Source organism: Arvicola amphibius, chromosome 13 (genome assembly GCF_903992535.2).
Source record: "Arvicola amphibius chromosome 13, mArvAmp1.2, whole genome shotgun sequence".
Taxonomy (NCBI): Eukaryota; Metazoa; Chordata; class Mammalia; order Rodentia; family Cricetidae; genus Arvicola; species Arvicola amphibius.
The window spans coordinates 64293317-64314285 of record NC_052059.1 but is presented as its reverse complement, the minus strand read 5'-3'; the positions used below and the strand labels follow the sequence as shown (position 1 = coordinate 64314285).

Below are 20969 nucleotides of genomic sequence, written 5' to 3'. Positions count from 1 at the left end.
ATTCTTTATGTCACTCTTGTCCTAAGGCTTATTAGAGCTGAAGAAATCCCCTAATCTGAGGAGGCCATTCCCTGCTTTTCTTATAGAGCGAATTATACAGCAAGCATTCTAGAAAACTCCAACTGCGCAGAGTGGAGCAGCCTCCCTGTCCCCTACCTGCCTCTGCTCATCCTTAACTAGGAACAGAAACCAGGCCTCCCAAGGCTGACTTACTGGAGAAAGAAGCATTATTGCAGGAAAAAAAACATCAGAACAGTCAGCCTTTCTAGTAGTTTCTGAACCAGGCAATTCACTTTTTCTTATTTCTGTCTGCTTGTTCACTGTTTTCGTCGGGCGAAAATAACACACTTTGTCCTGTTTTAATCTTATTTGCCTAAGTTTAAAATTAAATTTACCTAAAGTTAAAATCTAGAAAAAAAATAAGTGAAAAGAAAAATAAATAGCAAATAGAAAATTAACACAGCACGTGACTTTTCTCAGGTCCCATGTCCAGATGCGTAAAGTAACAAAGCAGACACAGGACCTTTCTGATCTGTCCTTCCTGCTCACGTTTTGCACTGAGACAAGCCCACTCCATTTCTGCTGCATCTTAAGCTCTCCCTGGGTTTCTGTGGAACTTTCCATTCAGGACGCTTATTACCTGGATGCCTCTTATAACTCCCAGAAACTCATTTCCAGCAACATTTTAAAAAAATGCAAGCAGAATGCAATGTCTTGCATCACTTGCGACAGACGGGCGTTTCTGTGTTAATGAAATCCTTAGGTCCTCATTGCTGTAAGGGGGTCTCTGTCTTTGCTCCCACCCACTCTGCAGCTCCAATGAGCGCACTGCTGCGGGGCCCACCTTTGAGTTTACAGAGATTAGTGATCATAAAATTGGCTCTACAGGCCACTAGCAAAGAAACTGACCATATCCAGGTTTGAAAGGTCTGAGAGCCCAAAGAAACTGCAAATTAGCAGTGAGAAGCCGATGTTCCTGGTGATGGGGAGCCCAAGTTGGAGTGTTGCAGAACTGGGTGGATTAGGTTAATATTGTCATACCAGGTCAAAGGTCAACCTGAACATGACCTTTGCAGGCACTTTTGGGCCTGGTGGGGGATTTGCAGTTCCTAAAGAATTGAGTTCGCAACAAGATGTTCACTGGTGCAGTAGCTGTGTAAGACACTAGAGAAAAGGAAGTAGTGACAGCCGTAACCTCCTTCGTGATGAAGAAACAGCAGTCCCCCCAAACACCAATAACAGTAGCAGCAGAAGCGTAAACATCTATGAGTATTCGCTAGGTTCCTATAGAGTAAGCCACACATTTAATATGCACTATTTGATGATTTCTCACTAGAAGTCACACAGCACACGTAGTCACTATTGTCCCCGTTGTGCAACTGCAAACACTAAAATGTTCAAGTAGATGTGAGAGAGGAACACCCACCAGGGAAAGCCGCTGCCATTCTTTATGTGATCACAGCTGGGGGGAGGGGAAACCGGGCCTGGAAGGCTTTCCTTGTCTGAGAGTCTCTCCAGTAACATCTCCAGCTCCCCGGCTCATTGGGAAACCTTCTCTGGTTTTGTTTTATGTTTGAAACAAGGTCCCATGTCTCCTAGGCTGGCTTTGAACTCCCTATGTAACCAAGGATGTCTCTGACTTCTACCTGCTGAGTGCTGGGATTACAGCCTTGAAGAATGGTCCACCGTGCCTGGTGATGAAGCCAGGGAAGCACTGTGCCAGCTGAGTCTAACCCCTGACCCAACCCTGTTAACACCTCACTCAAATCTCTCCTCCTGCTCATTCAAGCTCTTAGCTACCATTTCCTCTGGTGCAATTAGTAGCTTCATCAATTTGGGTCCTTTTCCCTCAAAGGAAAAAGCAACTGCTTTCCTGCCCCCCACCCTGCCTTCGGTTAGCATTTCAGGCTCCCATCAGCAGTCAAGGTGGGGATGGGGCTTCACACCACAACTTTGGGGGCACCTTCCTGACTGACACAGGTAATCCGTGGTGCCCATATGCGATCTGAAGAGATGTTAAGGGGCAAAGCACTGGGAAGGGACACGGGGAGTCCTGTCTCCCGTTCTCATGCCGCCAATCTCCCCTCAGGGTGCTGCAGCATGGCATTTAAAATCCAGCCGAGAAAAGACTGTACATGTATTTTCTCAGGCTAGAGCTGCACAAGCAGGGGTGTGGGGGCATGGGGTGACGGAGTGGGGGGAGGGTGGGTCCGGGGCGGGGGTGGTTGCAAGGGTTTGGGGACAAGTGCCATTTTAAAGACCCACTTTGCAAAGCCTGGTTTTCTTGCTCCTGTCCCATTCCCTGTCCTGTTGACCATTTCTTTGTGACTTTATTCTCAACAATGCCACTCTTAAATTGAACATGTGCTTTACAATAACAAAAGCTAAAGAGTCGTGTGTGTCCTCGATTGATTTTCAATTTCTTTTCAAGGGAAAAGAAAAAGATTAGCTCAGAAGAAGGGCCATCAAAAACAGAGTGGTCTGCCTCCTTTTCTCCCGCAGACACCGGGCTTTGTTTGGTTCTTGGTAATTTTCTTTTTGGAGTCTTAGCACATATTTTTGAGCTGTCTTCCCCCTGGGCTACCCTTCAGTTTGGCTTAGGATCCTCAGTTTGGCCAGTCTCCAGCTGCCTCTTGTTTATGTGATACATTATTAGAAAAGCAAAAGAAGCTTTTCATCATGAATACGTCAACAAAATGCTGTACCAATGTGCTCCTCTGCCTTTCCATCTTCCTCCCCCACTCCATTAACTTTCAGGGCAACATGGATACCAAAGCCTAAGTAGTCACACTAAACAAAGCTTCCTCAAGCTGGGAGATCATAAACTAGAACAGATAAATGGCTTCCTCTGTCTTTAATTGGCAACCTTATCAGTTTAAGACGTCTGATAAAATGGGAGATTTGCTCATCTACCTCATGGAAAACGGTATCACCTCTTTTTCTTCCTCTAGACATGTTACAGATCATCTAAATTTGAATACGCGAGACATAAGGACCCAGAGTTCTGTTCTCTGGTTTATTTCTATAGCAACTGGAGTGCAGTGCTATCTACAGAGGAGCCATTCAATGCATGTGTGCAGCTTCTGCCCAGATGCTGCTGCAAGTCTTGGGTGATGCCAAAGAGATGAAGAGAATGATGTACACAAGAAGAAACTAATGGGTTATTGCCGATGCCTGAGATTCCGGTGCCTGAGCTGCCCGGTGCCTGAGCTGCCCGAAGATGCCTGAGCTGCCCGAGGATGCCTGGGCTGCCCCATGCTGCAGCACATCACCAGAACACAGGCGCACACCAACTTCTAATTTCTACAGAAAATTTAAGAGGGGAAATCCCAATGAACACACCAGAAAGAGAATGTTTCTGAAACAGATTAAATTATATAACCAGAAGTGTAATTGCTTTTACAAATGAGAGACTAGGGGAACTGTGATCTAAATTTGATATCATTTAATTTAAAACTATGCTTAAGCACAAACGACCACAATGGGATTAACAGAACCGAGGAAGTGTTTGCTCACAGGGGCTTGGGCATGGGAGGAGTTGATCTGAACAAAAGAGAGTGGTGATGGAGGTAGAGAGGCTTCCGAAACCCATGTTTATGTCCTGTAGCCTTGCAGCCATGGCATCAAGCTGCTTCTTTCCAAGTTTGCAGTGCTTTACAAACAAGGGCTGAAAGCCTCTAGCTCTGAAAACAAAGCAACAGCTAGGGACTCATAAGGAACATGGGAAAGGCTTTTACCAATTAGATCTGCCCTGAGGCCCATAAGCTCCACTTTCAAAAGGAAGTAAACAATGCTAACTGCTTAAAGAAACCCCTGGACCGGAAAGGCACAAACATAACTGTTGGAGATTCAGCTCAATGCCACAGACAAGATGCTGAACATTTCCCAGCTCAGGTTCTTCAGCCTGAGCTGACATCAGGTGTCAGCTGCGGGCCTTGGGAAGAGTCTTTGGAATAGAGTGGGTGAAGTTTATAATCTATCGTCCTCTGGGGTTGTGGCAGATGGGCTAGCAGGATGTATTCATTACCTAAGAATGCCATGGTCAATGATCACGAACCGTGATTTGGAACAACAGAAATGTATGATTCTAAAGCCGTAAATTTAGATCAAGGTGTTGGCAAAGCCGGACTCCTTCTGAACACTCCACGGGCAGAGGGGAACCATTCCTTGCTTTTTTCAGCTTCTGGTGGCCTGGGAGTTTCTTAGTTTGCGACTATGTAATATTCATTTATTCTAAATAATAGAAATAGACAGTAGTTACAGTCTAAGCAGGGTACCAGGTTCTGATAGCATGTTCCTTCATACTCCTGGAAATCTTATAAGGCGGGGATACAATTCTCGCTCCTTCTAATTAAAGAAAGAGTGACTCAAGACTTTATATGACTCCCCCAGGCTATGATGTGAGTAGGTAGATCAGAAGATCAGGAACCAAACCCAGGTGTCTCTACCTGTGAGGCCCATGCCTACTGTAGGCCACAACCCTGCCAGGTTTGTGTAGGAGAGGGAAGAGGGACGGGAGCCAGAAGAGAACAGCTTCTTATCAGGAAGAAGGGCTCAGTGCCAGAAGAAGAGACACCATGTGACAAAGAAATGATCTGCCATTGCTCAGTCCCCTGCTCCTTATACCCCGTGTCAGCACAGCCTCTCTCAAACGCCACCATTGCTCAGTCCCCTGCTTCCTATACCCCGTGTCAGCACAGCCTCTCTCAAACGCTGATGGACAGGCTGATCTGCCTGCCTGGGAGCAGATGATGGAAGGCTACAGTATGGAAGGTTTCAGGACAGCTTTACTAGAAGTACTGGCTTATACACACACACACACACACACACACACACACACACACACAGCATATGGTTGTTCTCAGAAGAACTTTCTATATAATAAATGGGATTTCTCTTCTTTACTTAACACAGACTCAGCCCTGTCTTTGTGTGTCTTCATACACCTACAAGCTTTCCAATTCCAGAACCAAATGACTGGCTTCTCCTCAGAGTGGATGTGGGTTCTTGTGAGGAGTCTCGTGTGTGTGGTCACGTGACAGGGAGCCTTCCTTCACACTCGCAAGTCGCAGCGAAGCATTCTATATCCGAGGTCACTAGCTACAAAAAGCTCTCACTAATCAATGACTACAGCTGCTCAAATATTCCTAGACCATTTCTGTTTCAGTAGGAAACACCACAGAGACATTTGTTACTCCAGTTACAAAGGATGAAATTTTTGGGAACTCAGAAAAATAATTGTATATGTGTTGGAGGAGGAAAATAAGGCAAGGCTTAATGACACGTAATATATACAAACTCATTTCAGGTCCTATCCCTGAACTCATGAAAGAAAATTTCAATTTAAAATGTCAATATTGTTCAAGTTATTGCTTTGAATAATCATGAAGTATATCATTTTTCTGTTCAAAAAAACTATTTGCATGCTTATTTTGAAAAAGTTGATTGTGAAGGACTATTCTTGCAAGGACATATATCAGTCACTGCTCAAATATTCTAGCTGCCCAGAGTGACTCAGAAGCTGAGACTGGAATCTTGGGGCTGCCTGCCTCTCGTCTCTGGCCCCAGTGCTGTGGTATCCCTTAGGGTAGGACTCCTGATCAGGTGTCTGTCTCTGAGCTCTGACTTCCCCACAACATAGCTGGGCCTCCCAGCTCAATTCAGGTGGAACGGAATCATAGCTTATCAAACATGAAATCACTTTCTTCAGCCTCTTGGCCAAACTAGTCAAGGGCCCACTGAACACAGGTCAGGGGGACAGCACCTGCTGATGGAGAAGGGACAGCGTCACACTGTAGGAGAAAGAGTTCCTGAGATGGTAGTTACTGCTGAAGTCATCTGGGAAAATACAGTCCCCTAAGGAGAGACTATTTATTAGTTTTTATTACATTTTAATGCCGGGATGGTTTGCCATGTGCATTACTCAAGAGCTAAAAGATGGGGAAAAACACTTCCACCTGAACAAGCTCTTTGAGCGGGCAGCCATTTTACCGAGTACACAGGTTATAGCAATAGTAACGACAGCAGCTACTAAATTCCACAGTGTTCACTGTGTGCCAAATGCTGCTCAGGTGCCTTGGCCATGTCAGCCAGTCCTAGAGACTGACATGAACAGAAGCTAAGAAACCAGCCCAAAGTTACACCCCTGAAAAATAGTCTCTCCAAGCTGTGGGCTGAGAAAATCCCAATCCGTTTGCTGTGTGCTCTAACCACCTGGCCGTCTTCCCTCTCCAGCCCAAAGGAAGAAATACAATGTAGTGATCAACAACAATGAAATGACACCCAGCGTTAGGCCACAAGCCAGGCACCAGGGTCCAGTCGTGACCTCTGTTAGTCCTCACCATGACCCTGGGTTATTGTGACTGTCATCCCAGGGAAAAGAGAATCGAGGGTCGGAGGTGCGAAGTAGCCCGCGCAAACTCGGAGACATGGAGAATTACCCTGAGATTCAAGGCAAACCCTCCTGACTGCAGTTCTCCAGTTCTTCTTGTTGCTTCTCAGCTTCCGGCCACAGGGCTTTCGTCAGGCTCCACCTCAATCTTTGTTCAGATAATTCTCGAAAGAATCTTTTGTTTTATTGAGGATACAACATTTGGGGATGTAGTTGGGTGACTCAGAGTAGCTTGAATCCCTCTATAATTATAAACCTTATAATTGATGATGAGACTTCAGGGACTTCCCTTATGTTCACCTCTGTAAACTCCTATTGGACTTGAACTATGACTTTTATCTTAGGTAGTAAGTCTGACTTCTGGCAGGATTTCCCCCTTGCTCCTAAGAATATACCTTACTGAATACATGGCATTTTAAAGAACTTAACTTCTGCCCTACGAGACCAATAAGGAAGCAGCGCCTGCTCTTAAGAGCTCTGATTTGAAGGCACTCAGCCACTGTGGTCGTCGGCACTGAGTTAGGCGAACTATGCTGCAAGACGTTTTCTGAATATCTTTTTGATCTTGTGCTCCACTTTTGAGTGTCTCTAATCTCGGCTGTAGTTGGGTTTTTGACAGATTCTGAGAAAGTTCCTTGAGCTGCTAAGGAAGAAAGAGGCAGCTTGATTTGCAAATGTTAAGATGAGTTGCATACTCTATTAATGTGGCTGACGGACTCAGCTCTCCTGCCAGATAGCTTCCTCAGACTTACTTCTTGGGCTGACAACTCGTGTTTTAACTCACTCTTGACCTCATACTATGAGTTAAACTGTCTGCATCTTGCAACAACAAAAATGGCACATATCATTACTCCAAGTCTAACGCCTTGCTTTCTGGGCTAAGGGGTCATGAACTTAGACCTTGTCCATAAAGCAAGCCAAGGATCTTCAATTGTTGGTATTCTTATCCAATTAAAATGACATTATTTCAAAGTCACTCCTGTTCCTAATTCAAACTGATGATATAGATCATGCTGAGTGACAAATGTCTTAGACATCTACAGAATCTTCTAACAAGTTACAATCCACATCAACACAAACAGGAAGCGGTGAGTCCGAGATAGATCTCTTCACAGAATCTACAGCCTATTCACATGCACCTGTCTTAGCTCACTTGCTAGCACAACAGTTCTTCAATGAAGAGAACTCTTTTTCAGATTCTGTCGATTTGTTCAGAGTTGCCTCGGAAACTTGTTCCCAGGACTTTGCTTTCACTTGGAATCCTTTGTCAGTGAAAGTCAAGGGAAAGAGGGACTGGAGTCTTGTGTGTGACACGAACCTGTCGGCACTCAGTAGGCCACATCACAGTGGCTGTGATTCATCGGAAGCCTGACTTAACTCATCTAATGCCCTTAAGGGACCTGGAGACAGTGTCTCGTCAGACAGTAGACACCCTGCGTGACTGCCTGAGTGCTTACAATAACTGAACCGTCCAACTCATTTGGGAAACTTCGCTACTATTGGACCTGGGTGACAGAAGCTGCTCATGAAATCTATTCCAGACAACACTACAATCCACTGCAAATGCTTACAAAATGCATGCGTTGGCAATTGCCTTCAGGTTCCTATGGAGAATGCCAGAAGGGGTGGAAGCCATACACCACTAAAAGCAGCCTTCAGCCAGATTCAAGATATATACAAGTGAAGCAAAGTACCTTCGTCCCATCATCCACTCAAGCTAGTAGAGGAGACCGTATCATCTGAGTTGGAAAGGATCCTCTGCCTTTGTAATGTAGCCAGGGACTTGGGGAACTCAAGCATCTTCGGATAGACAATTTCTCCTTCTTTCTTACCATACTGTCTTTGCTCCAGTTTCCCATGGAAACAAGGTTCTTCTCTGGACCTTCACTGTCTGATGATGTGGGATTCCCCTCTGGGTGCTGTGATTACCACTAATAAATAAAGAAACTGCTTTGGATCTCTAGCAGGGCAGAACTTAGCTAGGCGGGGAAAACAAAGCTGAATGCTGGGAGAAAGAAGGGTGGAGTGGGGAGATGCTATGGAGCCACCACCAGAGCAAGACATGCCGAAACTTTGCCGGTAAGCCACAGCCACTTGGTGATACACAGATTAATAGAAATGGGTTAAATTAATATGTTAGAGTTAGCCAATAAGAAGCTAGAGCTAATGGGCTAAGTGGTGATTTAATTAATACAGTTTCTGAATGATTCATTCGGGGCTGAGTGGCGGGGAACCAAAAAGCGGCTCTCTCCTCCAACAGTCTGCTTCCCTCTAACTTCAGCTATAAGTAATTTTGGGATGTTCTCAAGTCAATTTTAATGCAGGTTGAAGATATTTTTTTTTTTTTTTTGGTTTTTCGAGACAGGGTTTCCCTGTAGTTTCTAGAGCCTGTCCTGGATCTAGCTCTTGTAGACCAGGCTGGCCTTGAACTCACAGAGATCCGCCTGCCTCTGCCTCCCGAGTGCTGGGATTAAAGGCATGCGCCACCACCGCCCGGCAGGTTGAAGATATATTATCCAAGACATTTAGACAAGAAGTGTTGGGATTTCAGATTTGGGGTGATCTAGTAATATTTGCATACAAAGTGCATGTGGCCTTAAGGAATAAATCAAAGTGTAAACATAAAATTTATCACTAATATTATATATACCATGTATGCATAGCATGAAGCTACTTTTATATAATATTTTTATTTTTAGTATATAATAGTTATATATAATAATGGGTTTCATTATGAAAGTTTCACACTTGGGCATAATGTATTTTGATCATACCCATTCCATTATCCTCTCCTTTCCCACTTCCAATAAACTCCTTCTTCTTCTCAACTAGGTACCTAGTCCCCTTCTATTTTCCGGCCTGTGGGTGTTGGGGGAGAGTTACACTGGAGTTATTTGGAGGAGCATCGATAATAGAGTTTTACAAGAACACAGACCCCTGTCAGTGTCCACACCACCGAAAGTGCTGAATCGCCTTGCTTGTGTTGCAGATTGAATTTCTCAAATATGGAATTACTCAAAGTTGTTAGCAGGAAAAGTTCTTAAGAAGAGAATGTGGGCAAAGGAAATTAGGAATTCATCTGACATAGTAATCTTTAAAAATTACCATGGAAGTTTAACTTGGGAAGAAGTATGATACTTTTGATTACTTCATTATGAGACCATTAAAAATAAAACTCCTGAGACTGCGTTTCAATCTTTGTACCCAATGTTATTTCATTGTTTTATTGCTAAAATATATATTTCTCCCTAACTCACTAGTTCTCTCCTCAAAGTTATATTTAGAGGGTGGTTTTGTGAACTCTGACCAAGGCTAAGTTCTTTGAGCTTTTCCCGTTGCCTCTAGCAGTTTGGTTCAGTTGGAACATTTACCCTGAATTATGGTGAGGCTGATGAGGGTGGATCTCACACCAGTGAGGAAGGTAGAGCTGGGGATGCTTCTGAGCTCAGACAGACGAAAGAGACTGTGAGCGATCATTTCTTTGATCATTTACTAATAATCCCTTTTCAAAATAATACATAAATTTACTGAATCATGAACTATGGAAAATATATATCATCATATATCTGAAAGATTAAAACAAGAATGGCCAGGGAGGAATGCAAATTTCAAGTTTCTAAACTTTTATGACCTAATTTTAATGTTCAAAGCAGATGTTGCTATATTGTCACAAAGATCTTGTTTCACTTTGCTCCAAATATCTTATCTAGACATGTTTATAGCACTTCCTAGACTACACAACAGGTTCAGGTGAGAGAGACAGACAGACAGAGACAGACAGACATGGACATACATAGAGAGAACCGGAGCTTAAGGCTGGCAGCCTTGTTTTCTATCTTTCGAGTTTCCCTCTCCATTCTGCTGACTGGAACAAGACAGACAACCACCAAAGCTAATCTGTAGCTCCTTACCTGATGTTCAAAAAACATCTGTTGAATCGCTTAGATTCCCTCTCAAGAATGTAAACTAATAAATGCACAGAGAAGGAATCTAAGAAGCATTATTAGGAGCAAAAGCCAACTCAGTATGCTACAGGTGGGTTGGATTTCCAGTGACCACTCTGCAGAAGCCAGAGAGAAGACAACAGGAGTCGAGAGAGGAATTGGACAGCTATAGGAGAAAAGAAGCAACAGCTTAGCCCCAGAGCCCCAGAGGAGAGACGGGCAGCCTATCAAACCGTCTCAGTTCTTTCTTAGGATCCAGGTAGAGACTTCAGCAGAAGCCCCCTTTTCTAGAAGTTTCCCTAATGAATTTCTCTGTCTCTTCTTATTCAAAACAACCTAATGCCAAATGTCTTGTACGGAGTTCATGTAAAAGGGCTCAGGGCTGCCAACTTCCATTAGGCAATGGAACTTGATAATTTGACGTTCAGGATACTGACATTGATCCTTCCAATAATGAAATCTGAAAAAATTTGGCAAGGCATTTGCATGTTGGCCTGCTCTCCTAAAACAAATTTGTCTCTTTTCCTCCCCCATGCTAACATAAGCCAACCTAGTAGCTCAGCGACAGAGGCGAGAAACCCCAGCAGAGGACTTCAGAGCTATGGAAAGCAGTGTGGGATGTGGGAGGTCGCTTACAGTCCTTGAGCAAGCAGAAGGTGCATTAGCAAGGACATACATGACTCCTTGTCCTCAGAGTGGGGAGTCAGAAGGGCACTAAAGTTGAAGAGTTTTTCAGGAAGTCTGAAACAGCAGAGAGTGTTTGTGCGTGTGTACGTGCATGGGTGTGTGTTCACATGTGTTTGTGTGAGTGCACGTGTGTGCATGTGTGTGCGCATGTGTGTGCACGTGTGTGTGTGTGGTGCTGAGGCAACAGAGTGGTAAGCAGAGGCTGGGACTATGATTGCTGGCCTCTGTCAGGAGAGAAAGTTGCCATGTGTGATCAGGAGAGTGGTGGACACCTCGTCTGGCTTCAGGAGTGCACAGCTCTTAGTGGAGAGTCATCCATCACAGTTCCTGACTCTCCTCATAGCTCCTTGAGGACAGAAATCTTCAGCCCTGTGGGTTTCATCTCTTTGCGGCAGGAAGGCGCCTAAGTTAAAGTCCTCCAGCTAGAAACACTGTGACTGAAACTGTTGACTCCGATAGACATATAAAGGGATATTCTATGACATCACTAATAGGTATAAAGTAAAAAATACAAAAAAAAAAACTGTCCTAGTTACTTTCCCATTGCTGTGATGAAATAAGCCAGCAAAGGCAACTTAAATAAAATAGTTGATATTTGCTTACAGTTCCAAAGGAACCAAGTCAATCCTGGTGAGGAAGAAGAGACAGCGGCAGCAAAGCATGGTATCAGGAGCTGGCTTGTCACCCTGTGACTGCATCACACTGTGTCTGCACGCAGGATGGGATGGAGAAAATGCATGCTGACAGTCAGCTGATGTAGTCTATGTGTTAATTTCATTGGTTAATAAAGAAACTGCCTTGGCCCTTTGATAGGACGGAAAATTAGGTAGGCGGAGTAAACAGAACAGAATGCTGGGTAGAAGGCAGTGAAGCAATTGCCATGCCTCTCCTCTCTGGGTCAGATGCAATGGAGCCAGCTGCCAGGTCATACATGCTGAATCTTTCCCGGTAAGACACCACTCGTGGTGCTACACACATTACTAAATATGGGTTAAAGCAAGATGTGAGAATTAGCTAATAAGAGGCTGAAACTAATGGGCCAGGCAGTGTTTAAATGAATACAATTTGTGTGTTGTTATTTCCGGGGCTAAGCTAGCTATGCAGGAGCCGGGCAGGATGAAAAGCAGGCTGGCCCGCAGCTCCTCACTACACTCAGCTCTTTTTTCCCCATTTATATAGTCCAGGATCCCAGCCATGGAAAGGACCTAGAGTGGGTGGGTCTTCATACACACAATCAAAATTATCTGCACAGCCACACCCAGAGCCCTAGCTTCCAGGTGATTCTAGATTCTGCCGAGTTGGCACTGTTACCCAGCACTATAGTTAAAGGGCACCATAGCACACTTTTAAAACGCATGGATTAGGAACCAAATATTGTGTAGCTAACGCTCACCTCTGCCGCTTTCAAGCTTTCTAAGCCCCGATTTCTTCGTCTCTATCACGCGGGTGTTGATAGTCTCTACTTCATTCAGTTATTGTGAAAATTAGATATGGTTTCTGTGAGAAGTCTTGAAGCTGTGCCTGGCACAGGATAAGCACACTGTATTGTTATTATCATCTGCTGCAGGTCAAGAAGACAGGCAGATTTGCAGAAGATATTTGGTCAGCCACAGGCTGGAAGGAACTCACGTTCTGTTTGATACTGGTTCTCTCTTTTCTTTCCTTCTTCTCCATTTTACTTTAATACTTCACAACACAGCTGAGCTTTGCCCTTCTCATGCTTCTGAAGGAAGTGTAAGGCCACTAGACTTCATCCTCCCTTAGGGGTGCAAATCTGCAAAATGAAAACGAAAGCTTTACTGGCAAAGTAATGTCCTTTGCTGATTCATCTTTCTGTGTCACTGCAAAACTCTGGCCCTGTTGTCACCTGTCTTCCAACAACCCGTCCTTCCTCCCAGATTCATGCAGGAGAAGACCATAAGCCACTTCTCCCCCTCCCCCCCAGCAGTGTATACTGGCACACTCCAGAGCATCCTATAAAACAGTCCAGGGTTCAGCACAGAGACTCTGAGTCTTTGGATGCCAAATTTGCCCCTGCTTCACACATCTTCGGCCAGACTGCTCTCCCTCAGATCCAAGTTCTTCGTCTGTACTTCATCTCCTGGACGACTTCACCTTCTGCACGAGCCACTCTCTTCTCGCCCACTTTTATCTCTCAGACAGCACTGCCTAAAACTCCTTCCACACTTTCAACACCTGGGTTTACCGTTAGAAACATAGTCATGCAGTTGGGCGATCCCCACCCCCAGTCATACACAGACTTCTCTAAGGAGTGCTCCCATCCAACCACTGTTGGACCTAATAACCTGTCGCTCAACCCCAGCCTTTGTGAGCTAGGGTGGGCTCCTGGCATAAGTAACCTAAGCTAATCAAGAGTCTCTCCCTGCTAGAATTTGGCATGGGGTGTGAGAGGGACCAAGCAGATTTTATTTATCACAGTGACTAAGGCCATTGTCTTAGAGTTTCCACTGCTGTGATAAACACCATCACCAAAAGCAACCCAGAGAAGGCAGGGTTTATTTTAGTGTACAGCTCCCAGGTCACATTCTATCACTGAGGGAAGTCAGGTCAAGAACTCAAAGCAGGAACTTGAAGGCGGGATTGATGCAGAGGCCATGGAAGGATGCTATTTCCTTGATTGCTTAGCCTGCTTTCTTATAGCACCAAGGACCACTAGCCCATGGGTGGCACTGCCTACAGCAAGCAGGGCCCTCCCACATCAATCATCAATTAAGATGAAGCTCTACGGTCTCATCCACAGGTCAATCTGGTGGAGTCATTTTCTCAGTTGAGGGTCCCTCTTCTCATATGACTCTAGCTTATGTCAAGTTGATATAAAACTAGCGAGCACAGTCCTATAACCTTAGGAACAACATGGTAAAGTCATCCTCTGAGAGACAGAAACCATGTAACCTTGGTTTCTGGTCCTATCCCGAGGAAGCCCAACTGTACTTCTTGCCCTTATTTTCCCTGAACTACAAACAAACCTTTGTTTCGAGTTATCAACTACCTAAGGTTAGTCATGTGAATTTCAGACATTTGCAACTAACAACCTATAAATAAGAAAGTACTGCTCAGACCCAATGTCAAAGCTATAAGTTTTAGATATGATTTTGACAGCATCCCACTTTTGGGTACCAACATCCCACCTCTGTGCCTCCTCATCCTGACCTTGAATTCTGTGTCTCAGCCTTTCTGAAAACTGCTGCTTTTGAATAAACCTAGATAGTTTCCTATATTTTGAAATATCATGTGGACAGAGAGACTACGCTGGGAGCTAGCACAGAGCCCAGGTGTGGAGGCTTTCCAGCCAAGGCCCTGGAAACGCGAGTGAGAGCAAATGGGACCGTCCTGCACTCAGCAGATGGGCAGCCAACTGCACTGGCTAAAAGGCATGTGGCAGAAGAAGCACCTTTTGGAGCACAGTCCACATTCCACCCTGCAGAGGATGTGTAAATTGACTTTTTTAAAAAGCTACTACCTTTTGGACCCTTAAATTCTGTAATAATAGGTACTTGATAAAATATTATCCTCTAAAGTTGTTTGTGTAAAATCTCTAATTATAAACTAAACATATGTTTAAGTTCTATTTCAACTTGACATTCATATAATTTTACTACAAACAGATTATTCTAAGATGTTTCTCTCTTGAATATGATATATGTAGACCTGAACATACGGCAAGTGTGTGATACATGCAGAAAAAGAGTACACGATTTTTAACTGCCGAGGTGGGGAGAGAGGGTGAGTAATGATGTTTTATTGATTTATTTTTAATTATGTCCATATGTTTGTGTGGGGTGGTATGTGCACATGTGAATGCAGGTGCCCACGGCAACCAGAAGAGGGTGTTGGAACCCCTGGAGCTGGAGTTACAGGCAGTTGTGAGCCGCTGGATGTGGATGCTGGAAACTGAATCTGAAAGAGCAGGAAGCACTCTTAGCCTCTGAGCCAGATCTCCAGCTCTGGCAATTGATATTTCTAAAAGATCATTTTCTGTTTAGTTTGGTATTCTTTCTGGTTTAAACATCTGTTGGTCTGGATTAAGATAACAAGATGATTTTAGCATCTGCTCGGATGTTCCTTGCTTGATAGAAATTTGTTTTGCTTTCTTTGTTTTTTTCTCATAGTTTCTCTTAGTCTTGGAACTCAGTCAGTTTTGTCTTGGCTGTTGTATATATGCAGCTTCCTTTTAGTTAACAGCAGATCTTTTTGGTATATTGACCACAGCCAATCAGAAGCCAATGACCATTTGGAACAAGAGAGGAAAGGCCCCAACTCAAATAACTGACCAGTGAGTGAGCAAAGAGAAAGGTTAGCAGGAACTAAGTTGACAAAGCAAGGGAATGTCTTGTGACTTAACAATTAGATTTTGTGGCCTTTAAGTGTTTAATTCTCCCACGCTGGCAATGACACCACCACCTTAGCTTAAGCACTTTCAAGAGGAATGCAAATGTCATCCCATCTTACAATTTATCTTCGGGGAGCAGTTATAACTTCTACTTGCTATCTGGTGCTCATTCCTACTTTAATTGTTGACCATGAGGTAACTTCCACCTGTGCTGAGCTGTGTCAATGTGCCCTTGGACTGTTTCTGTGAGTGGGCGGGCACGTGGCAATGGAGATGCGGTCTTGCTGGTATCTGTGTTGATTTTGCAGTTGAACACACCCAATCCCTTTGTGTGTGCAGTCAGCACAGCTGAACTGTAAATATTATGGAAAGACTAAGATAAAATGAGTATGGCTGGCATGACTTAAGGTCCAACAATACTTACAGATGTTGTGTGACCTCTAACCTCAAAATTTAGCCCTGGTTTCCTAACAGAAGCAGAGCACTGTGTGCTCCCTTGTAACTACACTGTCGTAGAGCGCTTCACAGTTTAGAAAGCGTTCTCATTTGGGCTCATTTCTTACTTGATTCTGAAATTTGGGTTGCCACAGCTGGAACATCTGGAATTTCACAGGAGAGCACTGCCAGCCGTAGTGGGCCAGATTACATCCCAGATGCAAATCGTCTCTGGCTCCTGCATAACAGCTGTCGACTGGTCACTGTGCCTCCGCCTTAAGAGACTCCATTAGTCAGGTGTGCAGCTACAGGACTGAGCATAGCAAGTGCACAAAGCTGTCAGCACACACTGCCTGACTGTACATGGGTCAGTTACAGTGCATTATCCTGTTTGAGTTCTTAAAAGCCCGTAAGGTAAAAAGGTAGAGATGTGATAGTCTCCCTTCACAGACGGGAGCGCTGAGGCAGGCATCAGAAGTTTGCTATGGAACTGTGGTCTCTGAATCCACAGGCAAGCCTCTCTCCATTCGCCTTTCCACGCCTCTTCCCTTGCTTTCCCCTTCCAGCAGTGCACGGGAGTAGGGGATCCACTATCTATGCCACCTCATTGTTAGAAGTTGGTTTTCTTGGTTTTGGTAGTTCTAGCTTGGGGCTAAAAAAAAATGTAAAAATAAATTCCTTTAAGGATCATTTTTTAGGTAGCTTTGAAAATGCAATCTTGAGTTCAAGAAAGCATTCTGGTGCCTCTCATGACATCTATGTAGGCAAACTTGTTCAATGATGACATTTTGTTATTTCAACAACTATACCAGACTAGTGGTTTCCATTATCAGAGAGAAACTGGTCAAATCTTCACATCAGTGCCCAGTGGCTCTGTGTGGCCTGCCTCCTTCCCTACTTCTGCCCCTTCATCCGAACCCCTCTTTCCGCCCACTCAGTATACTATACCAGCATGGGTTTCTTTCTGGCTTTAATATATATCACACTCATTCCCAGACAGGGCCATTTACATTTGTGGCGTTTGCTCCATGAACACCACAGGCCCCTTGGATCTCGCAGGGGTGGCTATTTCGCCATCAACTATCTGCTCAAAGTCCTCCTTGAAGACTCTCCCAGGTCATCTTGCTAAATACTAGGTACACTAGGTACACTAGTACATTAGTACACTAGTACTAAGTACACTAGGTACATAATAATGCATATAGTATACTACCATTCTTTATATCTTCTTTATATTTATAGAGAGAATATATATTTATATAGAAAATATATATTTATATAGTATATATATTCTTTATATTTATATAGACTATTTTAAGAAAAACATATTAGAAATTAATCATGACGGTGGCCACTAGGGAAGACTGTATGATACAATTGAGATCAAAAGACTGGAGAGGTGGCTCAGTGGTTAAGAGCACTGGCTGCTCTTCTGGACCTGGGTTCAATTCCCAGCATCCACATAGCAGCTCACAACTGTCTGTAATTCCAGTTCCAGGGAACCCAATGCCCATGGTAAAATACGAATTCACATAAAATATATTAAAAAAGAGATTAGATTTTTTCCTCTCTCTTCTAATATTTGAGTTTATTTTCTCTACTACTTATTGAAAGAATTAATATCATTTTCAAAGAATTACACGAAAGGATTCATTAGATTTTCTGAAACAAACAAATTGGAAGTAGAAAGGGAATATATATTTGATACTTCACTAAATTCAAGAATTCAGTTGCATAGAACCTAGAGAGGGGGGAGGTCCTGATTACAAGCAATGTACCTAATATTTTATTGACTACAAGTGCAGTATATCCAAACCACTGACTGTGTTCAATGCATCTATCCAATAGCAGAATACATGTTCTTGTCAAGCACACAAAACATTCTCCAGGAGAGATCAAGTACGGTCACAAAGCACAGTTTAGCCAGCTTAAAGAGACTGACACAGTATCAGTTATAGATCTCAGCTTCAACAGGATGAAGATAGAAATAATCTTTAGAAGGTAAATTTAAAAGTTCACAAATACGTATAAACCAAACAGTGTACTCTCGAGCAATCAGTGGACCATGGCAGAAACAAAAGAAAAAACAGAAAAATACTGTGAAATAAGTAAAAAAGGAAATACAATATTCACAGTTTATTGGATGTAGTAGTAGAAATGGGATGAATGAAAGTTGCCAGGATGCCTGCTTTAAAAAAGGGGGTGCCTCAGGGCTGTACAGACGGCTCACGGTTAAAAGCACTTGCTGTTCTCCCAGAGGACCCACGGTCAGGTCCCTACCGCCACTGGTAAGGGACCAGATACCTCCTTCTGTCCTCCACAGCACCTGCTGCCCTCTGCCCCCGCATGTTATTCCCCCCCCAACATGTATATAAAACACAACTTTCTAAAATCAGAAAAAGAGGCTCCTCAAGTTAGCAATCTGATTGTACGTTTCATAGAAATAGAAGAGGAAGAAAGAGGGACCCCAAGATTAGCAGGAGGAAAACTACATAGAAGAAAGAAAACGTTAGAAACAAACAAACCACAGAAATAAACTGTGTTAGCACTTTTGAAAAAAAAAATCCACAAAATTTATGAACTGTTAACTAGAGTAATTGAGACAAAAATACCCAAATAAATAAAACCAGAAACTGAAAGAGATGTTGTAACAGATGCCATAGAGGTATAAAGAACTGTGAGACTTCTCTGAGGAACCGCATCTCAGAAGCTAGAATGTGGAGCAAAGCACAGCCCATCCCTACAGAGCAGTGGTTCTACCTATGAGACATGACTGCTTTGGGGGATGAGTGACCCTGCCACAGACATCCTGCATATCATATATCATATCAGACATCCTGTATATCATATATTCACACTATAACATAACATAACAGCAGCAATGACAATAATTTTCTGGTTGGGACCACAAACATGAGGAACTGTATTAAAAGGTTGTAGCATTAGGAAGGTCGAGAACCATTGCCCTACAGGATGCGTCACTATAGCACAGGAAATCTACACCGACTGAAAATGACTAAGGAGACTGAATTAATCATCAAAATTTTCTTAACAAAGAATAGGTCTCACCAGTGAACTGTATCAAACAATTAGAGAATAGATGTCAAGTCTCCAACAATTAAAGAGGAAAGAACACTTCCCAGTTTATTTACCAAGAAGGGTATTCTTATGCCAAATGTAGATAAATGTACCACAAGTTCCAGAAGTGCAGGTCTCTGTGATTGCTTCATCACACACCCGCTCCCTGGTGCAGCTCTCGTTATTGTCCTGCCTTCTACCAAGAGATCTTCAACTCTCTTTTCCATCTTCCCCTCGGAGAGGCAGCTTCACTTCTGCCTCTCTTTCCCCCTCTCTCTCTCTCTCTCCCTCTCCCTCTTCCTCTCCCTCTCTCCTTTAATAAAGCTTTATGCCTATAAAAAAAAAAAAAAAGAGATCTTCAACAAAGTAGAGCCCGGTGTCTCTCGAGCCTCTGGAAGTGTGAGAAACACACACACACACACACACACACGTCTTTAATTTTTACAAATTACCCAGCCTCAAATATTTTGTTACAACAGCTGGAAACTGGAAAATACATAATGTAAATGTGCTCAGTTGACCTTACAAGTCTATCAAGAAAAGGTCTTGTCGGGCGGTGGTGGTGGCACAGGCCTTTAATCCCAGCACTGGGGAGGCAGAGACAGTTGGATCTCAAGTGAGTCTGAGGCCAGCCTGGTCTGCAGAGCGACTTCCAGGGCAGGCTTCAAAGCTACAGAGAAACCCTATCTTGAAAAAGAAAAAAAAATAAAAAAAGAAAAGAAAAAAATCTCTTCGACAATGAATGGAACAAGTGAAAAATTGAAAACACAAATGAAATTGTACCCTACCAATTTACTTTGGAATATACTTCAAAATACTCGCAACAAAATAGTAGCAAGCTGAATTTAACAGACCATTAAAGGGATTATACATCATGATCAAGTGCACTGAGTCATAAAATGCTTGGAAGAGTTCAGTGTCTGAAATGTAGTATAGCACAGAACACTGGATAAAGATCACACAGTCCTGAAGCGAAAAAGCCCCTCTTCCAAGACTGGGAGCAAAGCACGCATGTCCACACCTGGCTGCTTTCACTCAACACAGAACTGGAAATCTTCAGAATAATACAAAAGGCATTAAAATTAGAAAGAAGAGTAGTAAAACTATCTGTGTTCTACAGCAAATCTTGAAGACTCCACAAAAGCACAGCTAATAAATGAATCCAATAAAGTTGCAGGATGCAAAACTCCCTTGCATGTCAAAAACACTAAGAATAAGCAATACAGACCAGGTGTGCTCCTTTAATCCCAGCACCCAGGAGACAGAGGCAGGTGAAGCTCTGTGAGTTCAAACTCAGCCTGGTCTACAGTGAGGTCCAGGACAGCCAGGAATACACAGAGAAACCCAAACCCCAAACTAAAACAAACAAACAAAAACCATGCTAAAAGGATATTTAAAACCACAGTGTGTGTGTGTGTGTGTGTGTGTGTGTGTGTGTGTGTGTGTGTGTGTGTAGATTTGGGAATCAGTTATTTCCTTCTACCATGTGGGTCCTGCATATTGAATTTATGTCACTATAGTTGGTTTTTTTGTTGTTTTTTTAAAAATTCTTTTGGCTCTTTGGGGCTCACCATACAACCCCCAAATAAATATAGGGAGGCTTATTCTTTCTTATGAACACCCGGCCTTACCTTGGCTTTTTTCTACCCAGCTTTTCTTAACTTATCGCATCTACCTGTTGTCTCTGGGCTTTTATCATTCTACATTCTCTATACCTTTCTTTCCTTCTTACTCTGTGCCTGGCTGTGTAGCTGGGTGGCTTGCCCCTGATGTCCTACTTTCCTCTTTTTTTCTTATTCCTCCGTTTCTTTTTCTCTCCTATTTATTCTCTCTGCCTGGCAGCTCCATCTATCCTTTCTCCTGCCTTGCTTTTGGCCGTTCGGCTCTTTATTAGACCAATCAGGTGTTTTAGACAGGCAAAGTAACACAGCGTCACTGAGTTTAACAAATGCAAACAGAAGAATGCAACACATCTTTGCATCATTAAACAAATACTCCACGCATAAACAAATGCAACCCATCTTTAACTAATGTTGCACTGCAGGCCACAGCGGCAAGTTCCAGAAGATCCAAGTTCGGTTCA

At 43.4% G+C, this 20969-nt stretch overlaps 1 long non-coding RNA gene across 1 annotated transcript in view; it reads right to left on the bottom strand.

The window, feature by feature from the left end:
• Window positions 1-20969, bottom strand: part of LOC119800270 — a 31265-nt gene that overhangs the window by 3428 nt on the left and 6868 nt on the right. Inside the window, exon 2 of the long non-coding RNA XR_005283001.1 lies at window positions 12416-12796. This is a non-coding gene — a long non-coding RNA (uncharacterized LOC119800270). The remainder of the gene's footprint in view (window positions 1-12415; window positions 12797-20969) is intronic.